At 31.1% G+C, this 27,580-nt stretch overlaps 1 protein-coding gene across 2 annotated transcripts in view; it reads left to right on the top strand.

Annotated features, from left to right (window-relative positions):
• The window catches only part of LOC130896290 (homeotic protein antennapedia-like), a 414,695-nt gene that overhangs the window by 94,157 nt on the left and 292,958 nt on the right, over positions 1-27,580 (top strand). For both annotated transcript variants that reach the window (XM_057804282.1, XM_057804283.1), the window contains exon 2: positions 16,456-16,519. The gene's annotated coding sequence lies outside the window, so the exon portion shown is untranslated. The remainder of the gene's footprint in view (positions 1-16,455; positions 16,520-27,580) is intronic.

Below are 27,580 nucleotides of genomic sequence, written 5' to 3'. Positions count from 1 at the left end.
AGGGATTTTCCTTTGCAAATGAGAATATTCTTTTCCTTATTTCTTCCAAGGGGCTTCATTTAATTTATTTGGATACCTACTTTGTAAATAGATTTATTGCAACGAATTGTTTAACTTAAGAAATATATATTTTACTTTTCGAGCGAATTTATCGGACTCTAAATGTTTGTTTGCTACCGTTTCTACTTCTTGTTATATTTGCTATGTAAACTCTGTTAGGGCTTGAAACATCTGCGTTAAGAATGATGCGTTCGTTTATTGATTTTATTTTCTTTGCATTCGAACTCTAAAAACAAAAATATATCTCATAAAATATATGTCTGTATTGTGAATTAAAAGAGCAACTCTTTCGTAATTTGAGTGTAAGTGTTTATTTCCATTAACAAGACATCTATGAATAAATACGTAAGTGCGAAATTCATTTTTTTTTCTAAAGAAATTTGAAACTTACCAGAGATTATGTGAAGGCGCAGTGGTAAAACTCATCATCCCAATGAAAAAATAACTATCTAGAACAAATGGAAAAAAAAAGAAAAAACACATTGGTATTGACACAATCCCACAGTCATTGGCTAAAAAAACCAATAAATGAAAGCGTCATGTATAAACAATAGCCACCTAAAGTGGAGCTCTTTTGACCCTGTATCTTGTTACTATTCTTAAATTTTTATATCCTTCGCAACAATCTGACCAACTTTTTATTTTTGCTGGCATTATTTCTTCATTAATTCTGTAATTCTTCTCATTCCTATTTTAATATGTGGTTTAATTTAATATATCATATTCCCATGTTCTAATATTTCTTTAATTTCATAATTCATGAGTCCTTAATAGTCGTTATCCTCTTTTCTAGCTTAATCCGAGAATCCGTAAATTTTTCTAATCAATTTTTTTTATTTCTTAGACCTTTTGATATGCTTATGCTTTTAAATGTTCTTGATTTTAGGTCTCTTTTTATCTCTAGTTTTTTCCGATAATTTTTGATAGAAAGATAATGACAATTTTCGTATTTATATTAATCAATAGATCACCAATTATGAACATCAAAATCAAAATAAAAATTCATTTTTTCCTACTCCTAACATCTTAAATATGTAGCAATAACTAATTATTTGTAGCTTTAGTAGAATTTACAAAATAGAGCTCTATGAATTTTGTTTAAACTATTTAGGTCTGTTTTATCATTCATAGCTTTCTGGTTCTCATAAATGAACCATTTCCAAAGAAGTAATATTATAAATCAAGTGCCTTGTACTAATTGTGACGTTGTCTACATAGGGCAAACCTCTCAGTATTTAGAAAATAGACTAAAAGGTCATCAATACGATAAGAAAAATAGAACTGCATTAGCGAACCACGAAATATCAAAAAAACATAAATTCAATTATAAATATTCAAAAATTCATGGAACGGAATTTGATAATTTTTAGAAACGTTTCACATTTATAAGAACAAAATAGCTATAAATGATAAAAAAGACATGGGCAAATCAAAAAAAATTTTTAGCTCTATGTTGTAAATTCCAATAAAACTACAAATAATTTAAATGATTGCTAGTACATATTTGAGATGTGAGGAAAAAATAAATTTCTATTTTGATTTTATTCTAAATTTGATGTTCGTGATGTAGGTGATCTATTGATTAATGTAAATACCCAAATTATCAGTGTCAATATCATATTTTGACTTAAATAAAAGTCGAAACGTCAGTTTTTATCTCTCTTTCAAGAATTATTAAAAAAAAAAACTAATTTTAAAACCTAAGAGAGACCTAAAATCAAGAACATTTAGAAGCATTTCCCTTTATATAGATATCCTTAGATCGTCCACATTTATTAGTCTTATTGTTGGTTTTATCGCCATTTTAAATTTGATGCTCGACTTATTGACTGGCTCTGCATGATGTTTTTACATATTTATTTTAAGCCCAATACATGCCCGAATAATTTTTGTTGCTAAATATTGTTATCGTGTATTTGAAGGCTTAAACTATTACAATCCTGAATTCATGTATCTGTACTGTTTTTGTTTGGTAAACTTCCTTTTCTTTTATCTTCCCTATATTGTATCTTTTTCTTATTTATCCCTATTCCTTTGTTCCAGCCCTTTTAGTTATTATTTTCCAATGTTTCTTCACAACTTAGTTAGTTCATCCATCAACAAATACTATTGCTCCATTTAATTTATTAATTATTATTCTTTCACAGATTTTTACTTATATCTACTTATTAGGCTTATTGTCATTTACAAAAACTTATTTTAGGAAGTGGTTGACACCTACACTAATCAATAATTACATTATGCGTTTCACTGTGAAATAGGAATTTGTTTTTGTTATGTGGAAATAAAATTCTATGAAATAGTGGTGGTGGCATTTTTTGAATAATTTTCCAATAAGATTATTGAACCAACTACATAATCACTTTTTTGATCAGTTTCCTTTAACATAACGTGAGATTTGTATATAGGTCTTGTACGTACATCATAGTTACGTGACAAATTGAGGTGTCCCAGCAAAAATTTCGAAAACTTTTTTAATCGCGAATTTATTTCTATAGAAGTTAACACGAACCTATTAAATAACTTAAGCATATTCTAATTCAAAATATACTTTTTTTAAAATTTCAGAATTGATATGTTTCTCGACCAAATAAAGTTAATATTGGCAATAAATTATTAAATAGATATGATGTAGATCCGAAAATCTTATACCCATTTTCATATCGTCAAATCCACATATCACAACTTGAACATTTTTCACATCCAATATGTATCAGAAATTGAACAATGGGCTATTTTTACTCACTTGAGAGACAAATTCTGGGGGTTTTATCTCATTTTTCTACCCTCGTCTTCCCCAACAAAGATAGATTACTCCGCCATTCTTGCAATTTCCCTGTCGTATCTAAGGCGATAAATCTTCGGTGATATATCACCATTTGGTGACTTAGGGTGAGTATACGCGGCGATCGTAGCGCCATAGGGCGGAGGAATTCCGAATAAAGAAATACGATCATATCAAAATCTCGTAGACCGAAGCGAGTTTATACCTCAATTTGAATTTGAATTGCATATTCAGCTTCGTTTTCAAATAAAAAAAAATTTCAAATATAATATATATCTGTGAAAGCGAAAAAAATTTATACTAGTGATATTATTATTAATATCATAGAATATATTAAGTGCAATCTTGGAAAATTGATTTAATTTGTTTCTCAATTACTTGCAGTGGCTCAATCGTATTAATCTAAAAATAATGTAAATGCATTTGAATATCTAATTGATAAGTGATAATATTAGGTGATTGATAGTACTGTCACTAAAAAATATTGCAAATGGAAATAAGATGTTGGAAGATAATACTCATGAAATTATTGAAATCCAAATTCATCTCTTTCATTACGTCAGTTGAATCAATTGAATTCGCCTACAATTAAAACTATTTTCCTAAACAATGTGTATTTATACAAATAATATGCTTATATCAATAAGCTTGAGTGAGATTTTTCAAATGAAAACAGAATAACAGAAATAAAGAATAGTAATGAACACAACTGGTCTTTGGGTTTGGGTCTTGCAGAAAAAGCAAGACCAAGACAAAGAACAAGCAGTCTAAGATTTATGCAGCTCCAAGACCTAGTATTGCAAAATTCACGCGCGACTAAGACGGAACACGCAAAACTCTTGTAGTTTTGCGTTTTTTTCGCAAAATTTTTATTTAACAGTTGCTCATAATTTTGGGGTCGAAATTTTGAAGCCAAAATAGGGAAAATTTCCTTCAAACGATTGTGCAAAAAGTATTAGATACTTTATGGTTATGTCCTTATATTTAGCGATAGTTGCATAGACGTACGTGATGTAGTTAATTGGGTGAATATTTCAACCCAACTTTACATTGAAGTAAGGCAGGAGCCGTATATGCTTAATGCTTATAAATAGCTCACTCGTATTTAAAAATCAAACGAATATTTGGGTATCTTCAAACTTAATATTTATATCGATATGTCATTCAATCAGAGATTAAACTTAAGTACAAGATTTAGCACCAGAAACAAAAATATAATTGAAACAATGGACTCCAATCAAAGAACGTGCTTAGAGATTAATAATTTTACATAAGACAACAGAGGTAAAACTTTTGGAAAGCTCATCGTATTCAGCTGCAGTTTCATCTCGGTATCCATCTACAGCACCTATATATGGACAACATCACATAGTAATAAAATTAGCAAAACGAAGAATTAAATGTAGAGGTAAATACTATAAGCGTTATTAGAAGACAAAAAAAAAGATTTAATAAGGACCATACTCGAAGTTAACAGATGTATATGGGAATAGGATATAACATTAGACAAAAGAGAGCAAATAAATTATTTACTTAAGACCTTAGCATTATAAAAGAGAATCAGACAACATATCATGTTAGTAGATCCAATAGATGAATATTATTACACCGACAAAAATATAAGATAATTTCCATTAATTTCAATCAGTATTTATTCAGAATCAAAATTGATATGGTTGATAAGTTAAATCAATAATTTGACTAACTGTATTTTTCAATGGCAAAACAGGTTTATTGAATTAAAACAAACCCGCCGAAGAACATTGCAATGCCGCGAATTGTGAACCCAACCTTGAATGCAATAGTTGTGAAGATATTTGTTGATTTCCATCGACCATCGTCCTGTATTTATGCCAACCAGCTGGTCGTTCGCTTATACAGTGAAAAAAAAATGGGACGCGGATATGAAATAGAAGTCAAGGACTACCACATTACGTTAAGTGAGTGTCTGAGATTGCCATTGTTATTCTTCAATCGTTTTGTAACAAATTTTATGGCGTTCTCGAAAGATTCAAGTAGTAAATGCTCGATACTGTATGAATATTCACATTGATTTTAATCGTGTTTCAAATTATTTGAGAGATAATTTTATTGAAAATTGAATTTATTCCAATATTATTCAATGGAATATTTGATTCAAATTTTAATAAAAATGGATCGAATCATTACTTAAATTTCCTTCCCATATGTACAATGATTTTCTCAACAACAATCGAATTATTTCAATAAATTTGATATTAGTGTAAGTCATAATACATAATCCAAATATTTCACTAATTTCAAATCTAAAACACCCAAAAACAAAAGAAGTAATATTATAAATCAAGTGCCTTGTACTGATTGTGACGATGTCTACATGGGGCAGACATCTCAGTATTTAGAACATAGACTAAACGATCATCAAGAGGATAAAAATAAAACTGCATCAACGAACCACGAAATATTGAAAAAACATAAATTCTTTCATGAAGATTCAAAAATTCGTTAAAGAATATCAAATACACGAAAAAGAGAGTTTTTAAAAATGGTTCACATTCATGGGAACGAGAAAGCTATCAATGTTAAATTGCTGTTAAATTTTTGTTATAAAATATTTCTGTTATATTGTTTTTATTTTTATTTTGAGATTCACGATGTAAGTAATCTAATGATTAATATAAATACGCAAATTGTCAGTGTCAAATATTATTTTAATGAAGATTGAAACGTCAAATTTCACCTGTCTCCAAAATTAAAAATAAAAAAACTAATTTCAATTCAGAGAGATCGTAAATTAAGACGATTTAGAAATATAAAAATATTACATATGTTTTTAAAAAAGAATTCAGCACGAAAGTGAATAGGAAAGTTTCATATCAATGCATTCAATGAATATTTGTAACAAAAGACAGGTTACTATATTTTATCCTTTCCTAGTTTCGGGGTTGTGTCCTGATGAATTCGTTCCTTAATGAATATGTGTAATAAATATCGAGACCCTCCAGAATTGTGGTTTCGAGATATTCCACTCGTATTCCATTTAAGAAGTAGCTACCGATTAATACTTGTATTTTTAATTTAGTTCGGCGATTTATTTCAGTTGGGGTGTTGAAATAACCATAGTCCTTCCATTAGACTTATTTTACCAATTTATACAATGGATTTTGTTCATTCAGAGAAAAGATAAGTCATTATATAAACTGTTTCAATTTAAATGAGTATAATCAACAAATCAAATATTTTGTTTTGCAACTAGGAAATTTTTCTTAGGGGAAAAGTCCAACAAGAGAGATATGACTCGAAACCAAACTACACGACTTTGCACTGAAGTTTTACTTCCATATTTGAGTTTTACTTCAGCTTTTGCATAAAAACGTTGAAGTTCTTGAATGAATAGCGAAAATACTTTGTTTCATGCAAATGTTGCAACCGTAATTTCTTATTATGACGTTGATGTATGCCTTCTTGAAGTTTATATGACATTAAATATTCATTGTTATACGGAAAAATTGTAAAATTTAAGGTACAAAATGGATGAACTATCTTTTAATATCTTAGTTTCGAAGAAAAACACAAAGTAAAGTTGTTCCCGTGTTGCAAGAATAAAGTACTGAAGTATACCTCAAGGAAAAGACATTTTTAAATAGTAACAGACGGCTTCTTCTTAATGCTTCTGTATTTCACTCCTAAGCAGTGATATCCAGCAGGCTAGATGTAAGTCAAAAGTCGTATATGTTCACTTTAAGTCACAAAATACAGTTGACTGCGTAGCTAGAAAGTTTCTAGTCTGATTTTCATGCAATTTTGGTTGATGCTGTTACACAGATTACATTTATTATGATCTACATTCATTCATCTTATTTAGCTGAGTATTACAAACCAGTTTTTCAATTTATACATGCTTGAAATCGAGAGAATAAATGTCAATTTTAAATTCAAAGAGAAAAAACCTACAAATCTTCTGCTTCTTATGAACTTCAATTATTCGCTATTCAAATACTCATCATGATCACTTTATTTTCATTCTTTCACAAAATTTTAATCAGCAATTTAACATAAGAAGTTGCAGACATTAAGTAACTTGTAATTTTTCTTCTATTCTCAAAACAACAGTGTAGCATATGACATTCCTTTACACGATACAACCAAAGGTACCGATAATTTCAAGATATGAGGGTCTGTCAGGCTTCAATAAATATTCCTATATTATTATATATTTGCTGGAGCCAGAGCTACCGTAAAAATATTAATTCGACTTGCAGGACTCTATAAACAAAAAATTATCAAAAGTTCTTTGGTACATTTTTTGTTCGCCAAAAGGTACCTGTGTGAAAAATCTTTACGTCAAATTGCAATAAAAGTATTTATAAAAATAACTGATATTATTACAAAAACTTCGTGATTTTTATATGAGGACTCTACTACAACTTTTCCTCTCTCTGCGTAAAGAGATTTTTATTTTCGTTTAAGTCATATTATGGAATTGGAAATTAAAATTTCCAGCAAACTTGTTATTTGACTAGGTAATTCAATTCAATTCAAAATTGGATTTAACAATGAAAAGGCAAGTCTTCAACGGCAAAAAAAGGGTTTCTATTTATTTCTAAAGAAATAATAACATTTTAAAAATTGATTGACTGTCCTTAAAAGATCTTTGAACCAAACAATTTTAGTAAATAATGTGAGCAGGGCAGATCCTTAGCTGGAATTGTGTGATTTGCAATTAGATTCAGTTTTTCAACATGTTATTCTTAAAATTTAAATAGGAATGCTCTTCCTCTGATAAATCTCTTGCCTGTTACTACGTTTATCCTCATTTTTTTGTGATATTTGTGATAATACTCAACCAAGCATTTTTTCTTTACAAAGCATAGATACGAAATAGTAAAAAAATTTTGTTTGATAACTCCTTATTAATTTCGTCTTTCTATTTTTTGTGATTATTTTTGATATGCTATATTCTTAATATTCCTTGCGGGTGAGGATAATTAGTACGTCGTCATTGCATCCAATGTTCAACACTTTATTTTCTCACATACATAGTGAAGAAACCACATGTATCAATACTAACCCCTACATTTCGAATTGAAGATATATTGACCTCTTTTGAATCAAAAAAAAAAATAGTATTGGTTGATTAAATTTTATCTAACATATAAGAATTGTGGTAATTAAGAAATTAACCGCTGAAGTGGCTTGGAGCATTTTCATATAAATAATTCATTCTATGGAGATAAATAGCTCACAAGTAAATGTATGCTCTAACGTTAAGAAGCAGAATCGGAGTTAGCTCTAATACAATAAGTCGATGAAAATTTTTACAATAACGTTTATTTGTTGTCAGACATTGAACTTAAATTTCTTTATTTCCGCTGTGTATAAAATTTATTTTCGTTTGCTAAATCTGTATGTAGAAGTTGCATGCAAGTAATACTGGTCAATTACCTAAATGTCACAAATAGAAAATATTCTTCATCTTTTATCTTTGTTTTAGGAGAATTTATAACAATACACTTTCGTCTTTTAAGATACAATAGTCCACATGTAACCTTCATTTCATAGTTTTCTAAGAACTGTAAATATTCGCATAGACCGCATGGTCCAGATGTTGTGATCTCAGTATGTTCTTATGCAGTTGACACAGGATAGAGACAAGTGCAAATAAAATCATCACATTCCACCTCAAACAAATAGTCTCAACTATGACGAAGTTATGTACCTGGTTTTCTTTCGTATTATTAGTGAAAGTAAGTTACAAGACAATGCACAACAGAATTTTTTCATTTTTAAGTGAAAATTATACAATAATTGTTGAACATTTGCCTGATTTGTAATTTCTTATTATTTTGTAAGCTAAGGTCCATTTCGCACCAAGCCAGTCTAGTCCATTCGCGTCCAGTCAAGTCGGACGCTTTTAAATTTGAAATATTAACTTACCATTAAAACAAAGAGAATGTGTAAATCTGGTTTCATACTAAGCGCGTCCCGTCAAGTCCCGCTTAGTATGAAACCAGATTTACACATTAAAATAATAATAAAGAAACGTTTACGTGGTCTCCGTTTTATATCTGAATGAGATAGAGGAAGTAATTCATCAATTTTTCAGCAGATTCGGGCTTCAAGCTTCAAATTGTGAAAACTGTGGTTAATAAAGAGCGTCGATGTATGTGTCGATCACGTTAAGTAAATAAAAATCATTTTCCTACGACTATTAGTACTCTGTATAAATAAATATTGTTGTAAATGTGTTGAATCTAGATATAAAATTTTTCTTTCCTCATTCGTATTATCAATATATCGAAGATATTGCTTCAATTGCTATTGGTCATATTATGTATTATTTATTTGTTAATCGTCAAATCATAGGAAAACTTCCTCTGAGATTGATTCTCTGATATATTTTACTGAAAAAAATCGTATGAAACCGTATGTCCTGCCCTGTAAATAACTGCTTAGAAATGTTTGGTATTCAAATTCAAACCAGTTTGGAAAAATTGTCTGCCCAATTATTTTCTATGCTTCTTTTCGAGAAGCTAATTTAGAATTCAAACTTGATAATTAGTATATACTCTTATATATTCGAAATCTAAAATTTTTTGTTTAACTTGTGTCAATGCATTAATTTATGATTGGATAATTTTCACGGTTTGTCAGATAAAAATGAAATAGTTTTAAGTGAATATTTGTCGGTCCTTCTTTAAAAGATACCAAAAAGTTTTTCTGATTAATATAAGTTGAATTCACCTGAAAAAGAAACCGATCACGTCACGAAAGGCTGCTGCCGAATTTATTAAAATTAGTGTCAACCAATACTTGATACCACATAAGAATGCAACTTAATCATTAGATAAAAATGGTAAATGTTACATCCTATCTATACTTTAAGAAAATAAGACGAATTCCACTGGCTTTGTTGTATTATCAGGATAAAAACGAGCTCAAAAGGTTTGAATTCAGGTAAAGAGGGTGTGGTTTTCTGTAATATCAACGTTTTTGTATAGAGCGGAAGATGTTCCTTCACGATTCATCACATTTCACAATTTGCATTTGATTCACTGAAGAACTTCACTCCAAGAAGAATAGAACTGTTTACTTGGTATGGTTCTTGAATGGTTAGGAATATTGTGCAAAAACAATTGAGTAAATACAAGATCGTTTAATTGTTCTTTTACTGGATAATTCATATTCAAAGTAAGATATGGTTTGGTGTGCGATATCTCTGATATAAAAATATCGTAGCAGCTGAATCGTGGAAATTTAAGGATTCACTGAACCGAAGTAATTGAGTTAAGCGGAGTAGGTAAAGGGGAGGTAACAGCTGCGGTCGTATTATTACAATGAAGCCTATATGGCTGATGAACAAGTTCCCCAAGTTACAGGAAAACCGCAAGGAACCTTTAACACCAACCTTCTTAATTGTGATATTCTTAATGGAACGATTTGTGGAAAGGGAAAGGGAAAGGAAACATCCTTCAATTAGTTTGAGTTGAAATGAGCGTTAACGTGATTGTACTAACCGAGTTATTTTTCCAAAAAATGAATGAAAAATGTAAGTCGTGTGGATAGAAATCCATTGTTGATTTTTTTATTATACATATGACATACATACGACAAGTCATTGAATATTATCTGGCCGAACAATTTTACAAACAGTGGAATAAGTTTCGTTATTTGCATCTTTAATTGGTATTGTCACAAACAAGTTCCCAAAATGAGTACTTATGCCTGCCCTGTCCAGCTACAATGGTTTTCTAAAATCGAAGAATTCGCGCGGCGCCTTTCATCTGCTTTTTTTATAAATAGAAGGAGGTTTATTACAGTATTTCTTTTAAATAATTTCTTGTGTTTCTTTTTGTTCCAGAACTTTGTAGAATTTTATTTGTGGTGTATAAATAAGTTAGTTAGTATTAAATGAAAAGTCTTAGTGAAGAGAACGACTTAGTAGAACTAATCGTAGAAATTGTTTAAGTGATATTTATGAGTAAATTATTATAAGTTAGATGTTTTTATTGTACTTAGTATATAAATATATCAAGAACCTAAGAGATATTTTTATCAATTAACCCCACAAATAGAAATAATAATTATAAATAAATACGAAAAACGTTACAATATTAATCTCCAACGAATCAACCCTTTTTGATTGATTCCAAGACCTCAATGTGCCTACTTGGAATTTCACCGAAGAAATGAAAGTTGTAGCAAAAAATATTAAAGTGATTAAAATAGAAATAAATGATGTTATATCCACAGTAAATTTGCCAATCGACTAATGCCAATGGAATGAATACGACTAAACTGAATATAGTTGCATAGAAAACCAAAACTAATATTATAAATAGCAAACAACAAGTTGTATAAGATGATGTATAAGATGACTTTAGACTAACCAAGTATAGGGAACTTCTGGAAAATAAAGAGCAAAATGCTCTAATGGGTTATGGCTCTAAATTGGAAACATAGAGAGAAGAAGCCCTCTTTAAAAATAACGAGAACAGAACAATACAATAACTTTAATAACAATGAAACATCAAAAATACTGACATTTATATACCTACTAAAATATATTTCTGAAGTTATATTTCAAAATGGCACAAACGTTGATTAATTGACATCTCTTTTGATATAATTGAATACTATTTCCAAATTTAGAAGTTAAATTACTATGAAAAGGATAATATATACTAAGACGATTCAACTGAAAATTAGTTACGGCTTAATGACGTAATTCTTATACCGTGTGAACGAGGAACGGAACCTTTTGTCGTCCTGCATATTGAAAAGAACATTTGTATATAGGAAAATTTTTATTAAAGGAAATGATTGTATACCACTCTGTAATTTCTTCTGGTTAGGAAAACATATTTTTTTAGAAAAGATTTATTACCATTTTACATCCTGTTTATGAATATCCTTCGGATAAAAAATGGAATCATAACAAAGGTCTAACTAGCATTTCAACAACTTTGGAATTACTTAAAAAATAATTATAAAATCGAATGAAAAACTCATCTCAAAGCAGTTCTTTTGGGGAATCTTCGTGATTTGACTGAATTTCCACAGAAGAAAATGTAGGGCTACTATACAGTGACTGCGGGACATGCAGTGTAAGTATCGTCTTGCAAGGAATTATGTTGAATGACGTCGAACTTCATATTATATAATTATAAACTGCCCAACGACGAATGATCTGGAAAGCGTGACAGATAAAACATCACTTAGAATGTTCACAGATGGAATCGCTATAGAAAAACCATCCCTAAATAATGATAAAACCTAGGAAATGCCTCAGGTTGATGCATCGAAAAAGTTTAACGGACGAATCTAAAGCAGAAAAAACAGAACTGGAATAGAAGTGTAAGGGTCCTGAGCAAAACAATCTGAAAGCCTGAGCAACAGACCAAACATTTTTCGAATAGAAATTTATGCAATTGAAAAATATATCCAGTTCAATCTAAAGAGGAATTATCGCAGATCATAATCCTATTCGATAACCAAGCAGCCATTAGAAGTTTAAGCTTCAATATTATAAAATACAAACTCATATGGAATTGCCTAGAGAAATTAAACGAACTAGGCGGGGGCAGACAAGCCATTCATGGGACCTGAAACCTGTGGTATCAACTACAGAACAATAGAAGAAAAAAAAAATTAGTAAAGTAGATAGGAGTAAGATCAATTATTGGGATAACATACAGCCGCTGAGACAGATAAGATCTGAATGTATTAACCTAAATAAGATCAATCTAAGAATACCAATAAGAGTCCTAACGGAGCACTATCGCTTCAATAGACGTCCAAAGATACTAGAATTAGCAGATAATGGGGAATGTATATTTTGTTGCTCAGAGGACGAAACCTCTATCCACATTCTCCAGAACATTATACCTAGAATATGAAGATATTTGGCAGTTACAGCTTTCTTATAGTTTGAATTCTCTAAAAGAAGTAGGATTAATTCAGCTGTAAACACTTGGCTCCCCAATATCGCAGCTAGGGGATACAATAGATCATTTGGGTCGCAGCGTATTTGATATTTCAATAGATTCAAACATACAAGAGAACAAAAAAAACTTTTTTTATTGGAATGAAGTATTGTTAGTTTTTAATAGAAAATTAGTGACACTTTAATCACCGCATCAATCAAAGCAGGAAATGAAGATTATGCTGATCATTTTTTTCAACTATTGGTTTAAGTATGATCATAATTTGTTGCAAACGGAACAACTGTCATCTCCAAATGTCAAAAGAGAGCTTATCCGTTCGAGAAAAAAAAACATTCTTTATCATGATAATGTAACTGTACTACTTTGACGAGGATTAATTTTACGCGATTTATGTTTGTGTCTACCCATAGTATCTGTTATCTGTTTTTGTGAGGTATTTTGAGATAAAATTCTCATATAATAAAATAATAATATTCGCGGCAGTCATGCTATTCCTGTGAACCCAGAATGATGTTGATCCTCCAACAGCTTCAATACAAATTGATAACCATATATTATAAAATTATGGATTAAACCCTCAAATTATTTGAGAAAGAATTTGTAATGTATCTTTTTGTACATTTTACCTTTCAGTTCTACAACAACCTTAAATTACTTAATAAAAATAATAGTGGTGTATAAAATAATACCCTTGAGCATACAGAAGTGTGATAATCGCTTCTTCATAACTGCGAAGAGCAAGTTTTTTGGTATATGATGATACATTTCGCATTTAGTTCCAACTTATTTAAGCAACAAAAATTTCTTTATACTGGAAATATTTTCACATAAATGACTAACCCGTTATTTATATCGTCAGTAATATATTTTAAACTACATAGTGGCTTTAAATTATAACAGGGATAAGCGATGTAACTTGATGTAAAATAAAAGAAAAAAAAGCTGCAGGTGGGAAATAGCGGCTTTTAAAGAAATTTGTTATATAAGCTGTTATCCAAAATCTATAAAATCCGACGACACCTGCTTAATAACTTCATCTTAAAAGAATATATTTTGAGTCTTGTTCATGCAAGAATATGAAAAGTAGTTAATCAGTGGAGAAGAAATATATAATACCTTACAAAAACGTGCGTGTTTTGAAGTTTACAGGGCAATACCACTAAGCCAAGGAACGTGAAGAAATGCTGCTGAAGTTCTGGATGACAGCAAGGTTGCATTTCCAAAGATATCTCAAACAAGCTCCTTATTGCTCTAATACTCTTGTAACTGGAACAATTTTTGTTTTCATGATGTGAGAAGATGTGGTTTGTACTTGAATTTTGGGACCACAATGATAAATAACACGAACTGCATGTAACTGATTCGATTATTGTAAAACATCAGCATCATATGAATTATAAGAGTTCTTGAGATAACTTATCAATTAATTCATTTGATTTTAATTGATAATGGAATAAATTGTTTTGATGAAATTTGTTGTGATAGATACTTGAGCAATAATTATTTCTACCCTATGTTGAAAATCTATTCATTTCATGATATTGTAAAAATATTCTATTTCAACAAAACAATGACTACATTCTGTTTCTTTAGAATGTTGCTTATTATTTCTTATCGATTTGGAATTTTCTGCCTAATTTTTGCAAACTAATTCTGTTTTTCGTGAGCCGTTTTAACCAAAGCTTCCCTCCTCTTTTTTGCATTTTATTTTGCTTTTGTGCCTGATCCTGGTTTTCTATCTAAATTGATTGTGTGGCTATTATCATTCTTACAAAGTGATTAACCGTAAACGATTTCTTCACATCTTGATTTTGTTCATGAAACTTAAAAGCAGAGACGTAATGTTTATATTTAGGACATTTGACAACTGCCTAATTACGAGAAACGATTAATTACAATCTCTGTCAACGCCCACTTTACTTACTAAGCTGTACTGATATTTTGTCCCCACACCCTAATTCAGTAAGTGAACATCTATTAGTTGTATAGACTTCGGCGAGATAATTAAAGTGAACCCCTCTCTTTTTTCGGCGCCACCTCGGTCCAAGAACAAGCAATTCTCTTGATGCTCGCCATTATCTTCAGATGTCAATAAATACCTGCTCTCCACTTGACTAGAATATTTGAAAAAGATAAAGAAAACCTTTTTTGAGTATAAATTATTTTTAATTATACTATAAGCTAACATAAGTATTAACAAATTTTTGAAAAATTTTATTTTCTGAGTAATTATGAATTTTATTTATGAAACCAGCGTCCCCACTCGGTTTCCCATGCAACTTATTACTAACTGTTGATTGATATCGTGAATAAAATATGAAGTGTGAACAAAAGCATGATTATTGACGTTCCCAAATGCTAAAACATTTGGAATATGTTGAAAATATCTGATTTCTAATTGGTTCTACACATATATATTTGATATCTTCGAATCATACCATCACACCTTGTCTCAATTATTACTTCTGGTTTTCACTTACTGTACAATATAGAATACAACTAAATACCTAATTTAATTGAGCTTGCAAAATCAGCTTAATTTTTTCGGTGAACAAAACGTAATCGGCAATTCTGTCAACCAGCTTTATGATAACGGTTACCCGAAATCAAAGGTTCAGATTGAAGCTTTCTTGCCTGTACTAGTAGTAATTCTGTGGCTAAAGATGCAGCTACATTTATCTACTAAAATGTTCATTTTGGAATTGAGAAGACCTTATCTCAAAAACTGTGATCTATAGTCATCCATATTTTCGTTCTCACAATGTTTGTGCTATGAAAAATGAAGGTTGTCACAACAAGGAACTTATGACGTTATCAGAGCTATGGTTGTTAGCTATAAAAACTAAATTGACTTTATATTTTGACTTGTACAAGCATTTTTCAGCTAAACGTTTCCTAATAAACGAAAAGAGATGATATGATTGGAAGAATACATCACATTTTGAACACCTAGGACCTTTAATTACATAGTTATTTGTTGTAGTTGTTAACTGTTATATTTGGTCTACTCAATTATTTGTTCTTGTTGTTAGTAATATTAGAGACAGTTTACAAATTTCTTAAGCTATCTCGGAACAGAAATATACCTTTTAAAACTTGTAGATCGCTTTTATTTATTTTTTCTCTTTCGGTCTGAATATGAACTTTAAACTCTAAGAAAAAATTTTTATGAAAGCCTACATTTTCTCGAGTATCTCAAACAATATTTTACAAAATTGAATACTTAGACGAATTACATATTATTATATAAAAATAATACTAATAATGGGTAGTTTAATATTTCATAAACTTTGTTGTTTGTTGACAACATGCAACACATTATTTTCGGTACAATACCTACCAACCATCCTCTTTACATGTCTACCTAACAAAAGCATTTAACATCCTCTAGGCAATTGGCCGAGCTTCCCCCTCCCAAATTTCTGTCGGCTCACCCTTAATGGTCCTGGGAGATTTAAACTTATCTCTCAATGCCACCAATCCCCCACTTAAATACGATAGGTCCGATCAGTTCTGAGTGGTAAACCTGAAACAATTTAAAATTATGAATTAGTTGATAGCTGATTCCCTTCTTAGAACAGTTCATAATTGTTTTATGAGTTTTGAAATGATTTTTTTTTAACGCGCGTCTTCGCTCTATGGTGCTATTAAGTTGTTTTTGATTTTGGTTCTTTTGTTTTTTAGTGTTGTTTGTGACGGTGTTTGGTTATGTTTAACGATTGCTGACATACCTCTGTGGATTATAGAAGTGAGTAATACATTTAATTTTATTATAATTATCAATTTTTATAGACTTAAATTGAAGTACTCATCATATAATAAGTGTTTTTGAAATTAGATTTCTACGTTTTTAATAACATGAAATGGGATTAGTTATAGAAAAATATTTAGATCGATTCGAAATATCATTTACTAACCTATATCTTATAAAAATATTTTATATTGATTATTAGAATAAACGTAGAAGCTGATAAAGAATACTTATGAAATATCATTGATTTAAATGACATGAAGTATTAGCAAAAATCTATTTACGTTTAGCAACTTTCATCCAGCTTCAATAATAGTGTAATTTATATCAAATGCATATTTATTAAGAATTAATCAGATTTTAATAAATGATTTATACCATCTGTAAGGTGTAAAATTGAATGTGTATGTATATTTATCATATATTGTCAATATAAATGATGTATGAGTGACCTCAAACGCCTATTAAATGTTAAATAACACCAATCAAGGTCACTAATATTACAAATTATAATATTAGAGTATTTTTAAATATAGTATCAAATTGATCCAAGTCATGTTTTTGTGAAGTTTGTATACTAATTGTTTTCGATCTCGCAAATTCAGAATTGTAAATTTTGAAATAGGTGAATCGATTGAAACTAGAGCTTTAATCGCAAGTCTGCATAGTCTTTGCAAAAGTAACGCCTAATTAAAAATATCTCGATGTACCTTGTACTACAACGTGAAAAAATATGGATCCACCAGGGGGGCCACTACAATCGCTGATAAACGTATTGTATTGATCAGTAAACTCAACTGACAACTTACAGAGATAGTAGCTCAGATCAATAAATCTAAGGATCTGCCTTTGAGTACTTCTGCAGTCAAAAGGAGAGTGAAAGAAGTTGGCTTTTTTGGAAGGGTGGCAGTGGAAAAACCTCTTTTAAGATATCATAATGAAATTAAGAGGTTGCAGTTGGGTAAAGAGCATGAACGTATGAAGAGTGGGAAAAGCTTTATGATGAGTCAAAGATTGAGGTTTTTCGGTCAAAGAGTATTTGTGTGCAGTTCAAAGGATGATGCTAGATCCATGTGTACCTAAGCCCGACTATAAAATGTTTTGGAGAAAGAGCGACTGATGACCTGGTAAAAATTGAAGGGATTTTGAAGAATGGAGGTTTTAAAAAATATTAATGAAAATGTGATACGTTCTGGCAAACGTCTTATCGGCAAAACATTTCTCTTACACCAATACAAATATCCAACGGATTCTTCGAAGCTGTGCAAGGAAAGAATTGGAATGTACTGAATTTAATTATTTTGCCTTCACAGTCGTTCGGCGTTAACCCGATTGAGTCGGATAAGGAAGTCAGAAAGCAGTCTCCTATTTCCTATCATCACATAAGCTAAAACTTCTCACCGGTAGTCTAAAGAGGAATTCTAATTGTTTTTCATAGATTATGATGATAAACGGTTTACGTGACGAAAATATACCTTTTTTAAAAAATTAAATATTAAGTAGAACCAAATTTAAATTTCAAACTATATCTATTACTTTAATACCGCGTTGGTTAATGCTTTTCATCACACCTTACCACTGATCACCTTTCATTTCTATAGTAGTTTTGTTGGTATTGAATTGCTCAAATCTCACAGTAAATTCATCTTTAGTTTTTTCTATGAGTGTGCTGAAATCATTTGTGACAACGATATTACTTTAAAAATTGAAAATAAAGTAATTTACCGTTCTGAATATCTTCTGCAAGCTTTTTAATTCACTGTGATCACTCCTTTCTTCATTTAAAAATGTATTTATTTCATTCAAGCACAAAACAAAACGTTTCAACGCCTCACCTTTAGGAAAACAACTCACTTTATTTTGAGAAAGGAGGTCGGCATATTGAGTCTTCATTTCTTATAACAATTCTTAAAACTGGCTATGGTAAAGTGCTTTTGACAAGTTGCTATAAACAAAGCACTTCTTGCTATATTATGCAGGGAAACTTCAGAATTTCGTGGTTTATTTTGCTCTGAAGAATCGTTATTGTCCCTTAATTTTTTCCCTCCATACATCTGGCTCCAACAGTTGCTATTGAAACAATTTTATTAAAATTAATTCAATTGTATTCGAGGCAATTTACATTCGCTATACCTTCCCCTCTAGTTTGTCCCAAGAGCTGTAGTAGTTCTAAGTTCTTTTTTTGGATCTTGGGAAGACATTTATCTGTTAAAAAGAGCAATGTGTGCCGTGTCTTTTATGTCATATGTCGATAACAAGTGAAAAGGCAGAAGTTGAATATCTTCCATTTGCAAATATGTTCATTTGAAGACATTTGACTATTTTATTCTATTCTACCTTGTACTGTTTCGGCGGATAATGGCAATTCTTTCAATATTTAAAATAACGAAACAATGCACGTATGAAGCAATTCTCGTCAATAGATCTAGAACGATATTTATTTTTTCAAAATCAATAATATTTGGGTATGAAGCAGATAGCTTGCGAAGTTTTGTAGGCACTTGTAAGACAAGATTTTCTTTCCTTTTTCTAACTATGGCGTACATTTCTTCTGCTTTGGTCACAGTATGTGCCGAGCAACTGCGACAGCAGCGCTGAAATAGGAACCGAGCTTATATTGTGAATATTCCTTGTATTTCTCCTTATATTGATTTGTGGAGTGCACTTGAGAGATATATATATAACATAACACTATTCCAAATGCACATCATATTCTTTAATAATTTAATAAATATTTATTAAATAGGATACACTAACGCTTAATATGAAGATAAGAAAAATAAATTCACTTCTACACTGACTAATGATTGCACCTCCATTTACACTAGGCGAAAGAAAATAAATTTCACGCTTTCATAAATATTAACAACGCCGTCTTTCTTGTCCATTATCCTAAAATAATTTTCGCTGGAAACTATTTTTCAAAAAAGTACCGACTGGAACCGATTCTGATATAAACGGACATTTCGGTATTTGAATTTTAATTGGGAAGGTTTATATAGAATTATCTGGTTTTCGATTCAACGTTCTCATTAATGCAGGAAGAATAAATTACATTTTTAAACATACAACTCATATGCTTTTTTGTTCCATAGACCACTTCCAACTTTTTGCTGTATCCGCACCAATTTCCAAATCTTCTTAAAAAAGTGAAGATTAGAGTTTTAACGAAAAATTACTTAAAAGTTTTTGAAAAAAAAAAGTTAGAATTGCTGTTAGATTGCTTGATAGGGTTAATTATTTGAAAATAAAATCAACTAAGCAAAGTTGGCCAATCGGAAAAACGACTCCATCCACCTCTACTTCTTTGAAATCTAGAGTAACTCACAGCACAACAACCAATCAATTCTCACCAATATTATTTAGAAAACTTCTCATTCGAAGTGCCAAAAAGAAATATAGTATATTTTCTTATGTATTTATTCAAATATATAAATTATTACACTAATAATTATTATTGTTAAAACAGTCGTAATATAAGCAAAAATGAACAATTTTAAGATAATGTAACTTCTACAATGGTAATTATAAAAAAATATAATTTTAATGAGAGGGATGCACTTGATACATTGACAGCAAATTATCAATATTTGGCTTGAACTTTTTTAAAGTATAACTTCCCGTTCTGTGATATTCAATCTGCTCCTTTTTTTCTTGTTAATAATTTTGTAATGACACTGAAACTTTTTTCGCCAAGATATGACCAGGGAAATGATATCAGAAGCTTTTACTCAATTCCCTACAGTCCAGGAAATTTTTCAGGTATTTCCACCTGAGCTAGTTAAAATTTTTATTACTCTCTTTTAAATGTCACTTTCAGCTCCTCGTTGGTGCTAAGCTCGGGTAGCTCCTTTTGTAATATCGCATTCTCCACTTCCGTTTCAACAATTTCAATATTCGAATCTGATTTGAATATCATCATGCAGGGCAATCACATCTTGAACGTGAGTCTCAATATCTTCATCAAGGCATTTTACTATAGAACTGAACATCCGTGGAGACCCAGGGTACATTAGTATGAATGAAGTTTCGATAGCGCTTATTGATTCCATGTGTTCTGAAGAAAGTTATTGAAAATCAAATTTAAAATTATTGGGAATATGGATTTTTTTGTTGGTTTAATCAAAAATATAGCCCAAATCAAAATTGTGAATCAAAAAATTATATACAGTAAAAGCTCTTTATTCGCGAATACAGAAACCGTGAATACGGAATGGTAATTTGAATGGGATTATGGGGGATACGTTCTTAGGTGACAAAATAAATACATAAAAAACAAATATACAGAAAAAATCAATTTTATTTAAGTTTTTGAACATTTAGATCAATTATCTTTGAAGAATTTTGTAATTTTCTCTTACTTGGCAGTTTTTAAAAGCTCCTTCAATTCAGACATACGGAGCAGTCGCATTAGCAATTTGCCTCTTAAAAATAAAGCTTCTTTCCATGGACGAATCAATGTTCATAAAGAAATCGCAAAGCTCATTTGCCATTCTTAAACCTTCAATAAGATTTTCCAAATTAAATGTCACATTTCCAGTGCTTGTTGAAGCCTCTTCTTCAATGGGCTGTGATTTAACATTTTCTCAACTTTCTTCTTCAACATAGGTTGAAGCAAAGCCGTCGTGTTGGGAGGTAAAAATGACACTTTTATATTTGGATGCATAGTTTTAAGTTCGCGAGGATGACCTGGTGCATTGTCCAAAAGTAAAAGTGGTTTAAAGTCTAAATTCTGTTTTTCAAAACAATTCCAGAACCAGTCACAAAAATAGCGCTTGTAACCCATGCTTTCTTATTAGCACGCCAAAACACTGGCAGGTTGTCCTTGTTTTAATTTTTTAAAGCCCGAGGATTAAACGATCTGTGAAGCATCAGTGGCTTAATGACACAATCTCCAGATGCATTCAAACATAACAGCAGTGTAACTCTATCGTTTGCTACCTTAAATCCAGAAGCAGACTTTTAAAAATAAATGTTTTATTTGGCCTTGTCTTCCAAAACAGTGCAGTTTCGTCTGCATTAAATACTTGCTGAAATATGTATCCTCCATCAGCTACTAGGTTTGCAAATTCTTCTGGATATGGCTTTGCTGCGCATCAACGGCAAGTCTCAACGCGTTTCTACAATTAACAGTCGCTGAGCTTCTTAAAATATTATCTGCCTATATTTTTAGGAGAAGTCAAGCCAACATTTTAGTTCTCACTATCGAAATCAAATAAATTTCCACTGACCTCCACTTACGATTGTGGAACCCCATTTTTTGTCACACCCAACGTAAACCCCCTTTCGAGTCTCCCGTGAATCCACCTGGAACACTTTGGAGATCACGGCTTTATTTTTTTTTTATTCCATCAATGTTGTAAAAGGATTTTAAAATTACAAGATATTTTATAGACTATATTCATTCAGAATATTCAAGCAATCTTGAGGAATGGATATCAAATTTTTCCAAGACTCCCAAGACGAAATGTTTGTATTTATAGTATTACCCTAACTGCAACTTTCTCTCCTTGATTGTCGTGAGTAGATCTTTATGTTTACTCATTATATATAGGACCTCTATATTTATTTTGTGTTTCGTCCAAAATATCCGCAGTATTCGCCTGTATGCGTACATTTCGAACGCCACAATTTTCTTCTTCGTGGCCGCATCCATGGTCCAACTGCGTATTAGCGCAGCATTCTGGAGTTCCAGGCTGCGGTGTGCCAGAAGCATCCTCATGTTGTTCAGAGTTTTCCGTGATTGCTCAATTCTTGATCTGATTTCGAAATTTGGGTCGCATTGCTGGTTGACGAGCGTGCCCAGATATCTTAGAGATGATACTTATTTAATGATCTCTCCACAGATTCTTAGAGTGGAGTTTCTTTGTATTTTTGAGAATAGCAATAGTTTGCTCTTAGACGTATTAATATAAGTATCTAATTGCTCACTATATTCTACAATAACGTCTATCAGAGGTTGAAGTTCTGGTAGGCTACTGGCCACTACCACGGTATCATCTGCGTAAGGAAGATTGTTTATAATGTTTTCATTGATCGTATGCATGTCGTTGTATTCTCGAGGTCTTCGTTCGATACTGCCTCAGAGTAGAGGTTAAACAACCTTGTCACACGCTTCTTCTTATTGCTATATCTTCTGATGTGTACCCTTAGAATTTAATTACTATTGTTTGGTGCCTGTAAAGACCGGTTATGATCTTTAGAACTTGTACGTCGATCCCAGTTGATATTAGGATGTGACAGACAGTTCCTTATCTGCCACCAATCAAAAAAAACAGCTTATCCCAATCTCATTTTCACTGTAGAAGTCCTCAAACGCAGATCCCCATATTTATTGATCTGGGCTACTATCTCTGGACCTATGAGTTGTCAATTACGTTTACTCCTGGTGGAAGCGTATTTTCTCACGTTGTAGTCCAAGAGATACGTCGAGGTATTTTTAATTCGGCGGCAATGGTACGATCACTTTTGCCTAGTCTATGAAAACTTGCTATTGATGCACATATTTCAACCATTAGCTCCCATTTGATAGCTTACAAGTTTGTCTTGCGTCTCACAGGGCTCACTGACAGACTGAACTATAATCACAGACAAAATATAAACATGTTCTCGTCAAATGTAAACAAATAACAAATACAGTATGAAAGAGAAATTTGTATTATTTGAAATTTCATCAATGGATTATTAGGCAGGCGCAAACTTTTGAACGTTAGTGTATGTTAATGTGATTACAATAAATCACTATTAAGTTCTGCAGAATTTTTTTTTAATTGAGTTATAAACATTCAGATTATTTGTGTAAATTGTGATAAATAATTGACATTTATAGTAAAATTGTGTCCTCTTATTGTTACTGTATTTTCAGGCATTGAGTCTTTAGTATTCAATATCTCTCTCAGTTGATTACAGTATTTCAGTTTCGTGTTTATGTTATACACATGCTTAGCATTATTAAAGAACGGGAACAAACTAGTCGATGACTTGACGAGCAATTCGGAACTTATATATAAAAATGGTATTTCACCGGAAGGTGCACGTACAAAACACACAATAAAAAATAAATAATTTGTATTCCTTCAATAAAACGAAGAATTTTTAAGTTCAACACTGTTTCTAACGGGTTTTAATGGATACATGAGCAATATCAATGTTGAAAAAACAGTAAATATGAGTTGTGAACCAAAATAAAAATTATTGATATAAAACAAAGAATGAAACACGATATATATTTTAACGTATTTGTTTGGGTATAATTTTATTTATTCAATTAGAATAACTGTTCTATGTTCTATAATTCAACATATCGGATTTCTATGTACATTCTCGGTAAAGCGGAACAAGACGAACTCACTATTATGTGATCTAAAATAGGTAACACTTCACTATCACGAACTTTGATCTATTTATTTTGATTTCTATCTCATATTTCCATCAAGTCCTTTAAACTTTTGACTTTGAACTAATGATTTAACGTTTTATAATCCTTTTTGCTTGATGAAGATTGGAACCCGACAACCTAACAAACTTTCCCACTTTATAATAGACGTATATGGTCGTTTTTAAACCAATCTTTTCAAATGCTTTGAACTGACAGAAAGGGTCCAATATATTAAGCAACAAAATATTTTAATTCACGTACACTACTATTTGGTGCAAGATAATATAGTCGCTATGTTGTTTCTTTGAAGTTTTCGTCATTGTTAACTTGATTGTTACAATATAAAGCTCTTAAGTACATTAAAGGCACATCGAAAACTTACACGATATATTTTCTCGGAAAGGCAGTGGACTGTAAATTACCAAACTTTACTTTTAAATTTCGTTAAAGAACTTTATAATTGTGAGACACATATTTGAGAGAGTCTAAATCATTGTAATCCGTTTATCTGCCTTTATCTAAACTTTGCTATTTCGCTGCTCGTATCTCTCTTCCCAAAGGACACGACGGGCCCTTCCTGCTATACTTGGTCCTTGCCCTTTCTTGCCTGCCATTTAGTTAAACTGAGTTTCCTTTTCTCCTTTGGCAATCTGGCTCGGGACGATAGCAGATTTATTTATTAAGTAGATGTGTTTCTCTTTATTATATCGATTGTTCCTAATTTATTTAGTTTCTAGTTATTTTATTACACATTACAAATCGTAATTATGATATTATAATGTAAATACCTAAGTGACACTTGTTGAGTATCTTATTAGTCCTCTTATTAGTGGTTAGTTACATTCTTGTAAACCTGTTAAGACTTGACCTCAATTTTCATTTAAATTCTGATAGTTATATGAACTGAATGTAAACTGAAAAAATTACCGGAAAATGGCGCATAAAAAAATTCATATGTTGTTTTTGTGTCTATTATAATCATCCAATCTTTCAATGCCTCGAGTTGTTCATCTTATTTTTGTCGAATATTATTTATGACTTTGAATTTTTTGTTCAAGGAAAATTGAATAGTTTCTAGTGTTTTTTAGCGTTTTCGACAAGTGGTCTATTGTTTCTGTGGCACTGTAGTCATAGGTATTTGTAAGCCCTTATTTTATCACGGATTACGGTATGTTCAGTTGATGAATTGTTTGGCTGCAGGAGTTGACGAGACCGTTAGCATCACTGAGGCGATTTAGTCTGAAAAGGCAATATATTATAATGAAATTCAATAATATATTTTAGTAAAAACTAGTCTTATATCAGAAATATCTAGCTACGTCATTTCATTGCTCTTTCTATTTAAATATTTAATGTAATGTGCAAAATACAACCCTTTGTACTAGTATAATTTCATCATTTGTATTATGTTAAATGAGATGTTGCGCTTTGACATTTTTGTATCACATAAAAAGATATTTTAGACTCTCTGTCGATCTTCTTGCGGTATTCGTGATAATTTACGATGGCAATAAAAGTCAGATCACCTTGTACCCACAATAAATTCTCACTTATTAACAAATAGACCCAAAACAGTTATTCAAAATTAGAAGGTCTTGAATGTTTTTTTTTTTTCGGTAATTTAAAGTGCAATGCTCTACGCAATAAACCACTTTAAAAAATGCAGTCTCAGTGGATTACCAATGACTTTTAAAAAGGGATACATAGACTCTAAAACTTATCATGATACTTTTGATTTTCAGAAATATATTGATGATGAACTCGTAATAATTCAAGAGTAATTTCTTCATGCTTAGCTCATTTAGATAAAATTGTCTCTTATTTGCAAATTATTTATGATAATCAGCAGACGTAGCGTGTCGTATACATTTGGAGCGAATAATATGCTACAAGAAATTGGTTGGACGAGGAGAAAAATTATTTTTTCAAATTTATGAATTTCCTCACTCACAAAGATATTAACTTGAATCTAAGAATACGATACACTAGATGTTACCTAGGGTCGATATTACTATAGACTGAAAAAATGACAAATGGAGAGATCCTCAGAAAATAGGGAAAATACAGAATTTCCTGAATATAGAAAGAAGTATAAAAGGCCCAAAGTACCGACTTCCTCAACTCAACTCAAAAAAACAAATGTATTGGCTGAGGAACATAGTCCATAGAAGAGTGGACAGGCCTGAGAAATATGGAAGATCTGGTCTACATAGCGGCGGATAGAGAAACCTACGAAAATGTAATCACCAACATTTAATAATAGTGGATAGGTAACAGAAGAAGATGTTATTTGCAATTTAATACTTTTCTGAAAACTAAATCTTATCATCTTGGTTGATCCGATTGATGATCTGTTCAAAAAACAAGGCGATACGAGTTCAAACTCCTTGTCCGAACAAATAGAAATTAACAAAAACGTTCGGATCTGTAATCAAACTGGAGTTTATAACGATATAATATGTAATAATAAATTTACATAAATATTTTAGAAACTGGGGAAAACACAAAATAAATTCTTAGCTAGCTATCAAATATATTACTGAAGTTGCTCACTAGAACAAACCTGTACGTTCCAGAAGGCATTTATTGAAATAAAAAGCCACCCAAAACTTCCATCATCCGTTAATCTAATTCAAGAGAGTCCAGTATTTATTATAGTTTTGATTTCCTTTCTACTGGGTTTAGTGGTAGTCCCTAACTATAATTATTCCTCCAGCATAGTTACAAGTACTTTACTCCTTGTACCTTCTATTTTGCGTTGGTGTGCTTTGCAACCTCTAGAAAATAAATATCACTTACCTACTCAAATAGTTCAGTTTTAGACCTCAGCAAAGCTCTCCCTACTCATCGATATCTTACTCATTCCCAGGAACAGCAGGTTCTCTAGTTGATTACGTTTCTGATTTATTTGCTCGTATTCTTATTGGCGTCTCTACTACTTGTCGTGGTCCAATTGTTTTCTCTGGTTACCTGACGGAGGTTGTTAACATTTCTATGTTGAGATGGATCCTCAGCTTTTCGAAATAACTGGCGTTCCCATTCTGAATCTTTTCGTCTAAATCTTCTTGTACTTGTTGTAAATGAATCTTTCTATCAATAATGAAGGGAATCTAACAAATTTTTATAGTTTTTCGTTAATGTACCTTGTTTTCATATATCAGATCATTTATTGATTATATTTCACGTAACTTCGCTTTTTAATAAAGTGTGTGTGTATCATGTGTTAACGTATATAATGAATTTGTCATTCTGTATGACCTGTGGATGTAAACGTTTATTTTCGTTGACAACATCTGTAACTTCTATAACGTAAATAATAAAATAAAAAACTAAAAGTGGCACATTTGAGCGGAGAAATAAATTCTGTGGTAGATAATGCCACAAAACCATTTATTAATAAATATATTTAAGTAGTGGATATAACAGTCTTTTAATATATCACCTATCTACGCTACTGACGTTAAAGAGCAATGGAATCCCGTTCTTCTTTAAGAATTATGGCCAGGAAAATAGTTTTTGTTCGAAAACCTTCAAAGAGCGAGGTCAGACTCTCGTCCCCCGTCCGATATAGGACCCCAAAGACTTCTCTGTCGAGAAAGAGAATAACAAAAAAACAAGAATTTTTTGTGCGTTTTATTGTTGGCGAACAATAGACTTTTTTGACTGTGAGGAAATACCAA

The sequence above is a fragment of the Diorhabda carinulata genome, chromosome 7 (assembly GCF_026250575.1).
Source record: "Diorhabda carinulata isolate Delta chromosome 7, icDioCari1.1, whole genome shotgun sequence".
In the NCBI taxonomy this organism is placed as follows: Eukaryota; Metazoa; Arthropoda; class Insecta; order Coleoptera; family Chrysomelidae; genus Diorhabda; species Diorhabda carinulata.
The sequence above is the reverse complement of the archived record's forward strand: the minus strand, read 5'-3'. Positions and strand labels throughout refer to the sequence as shown.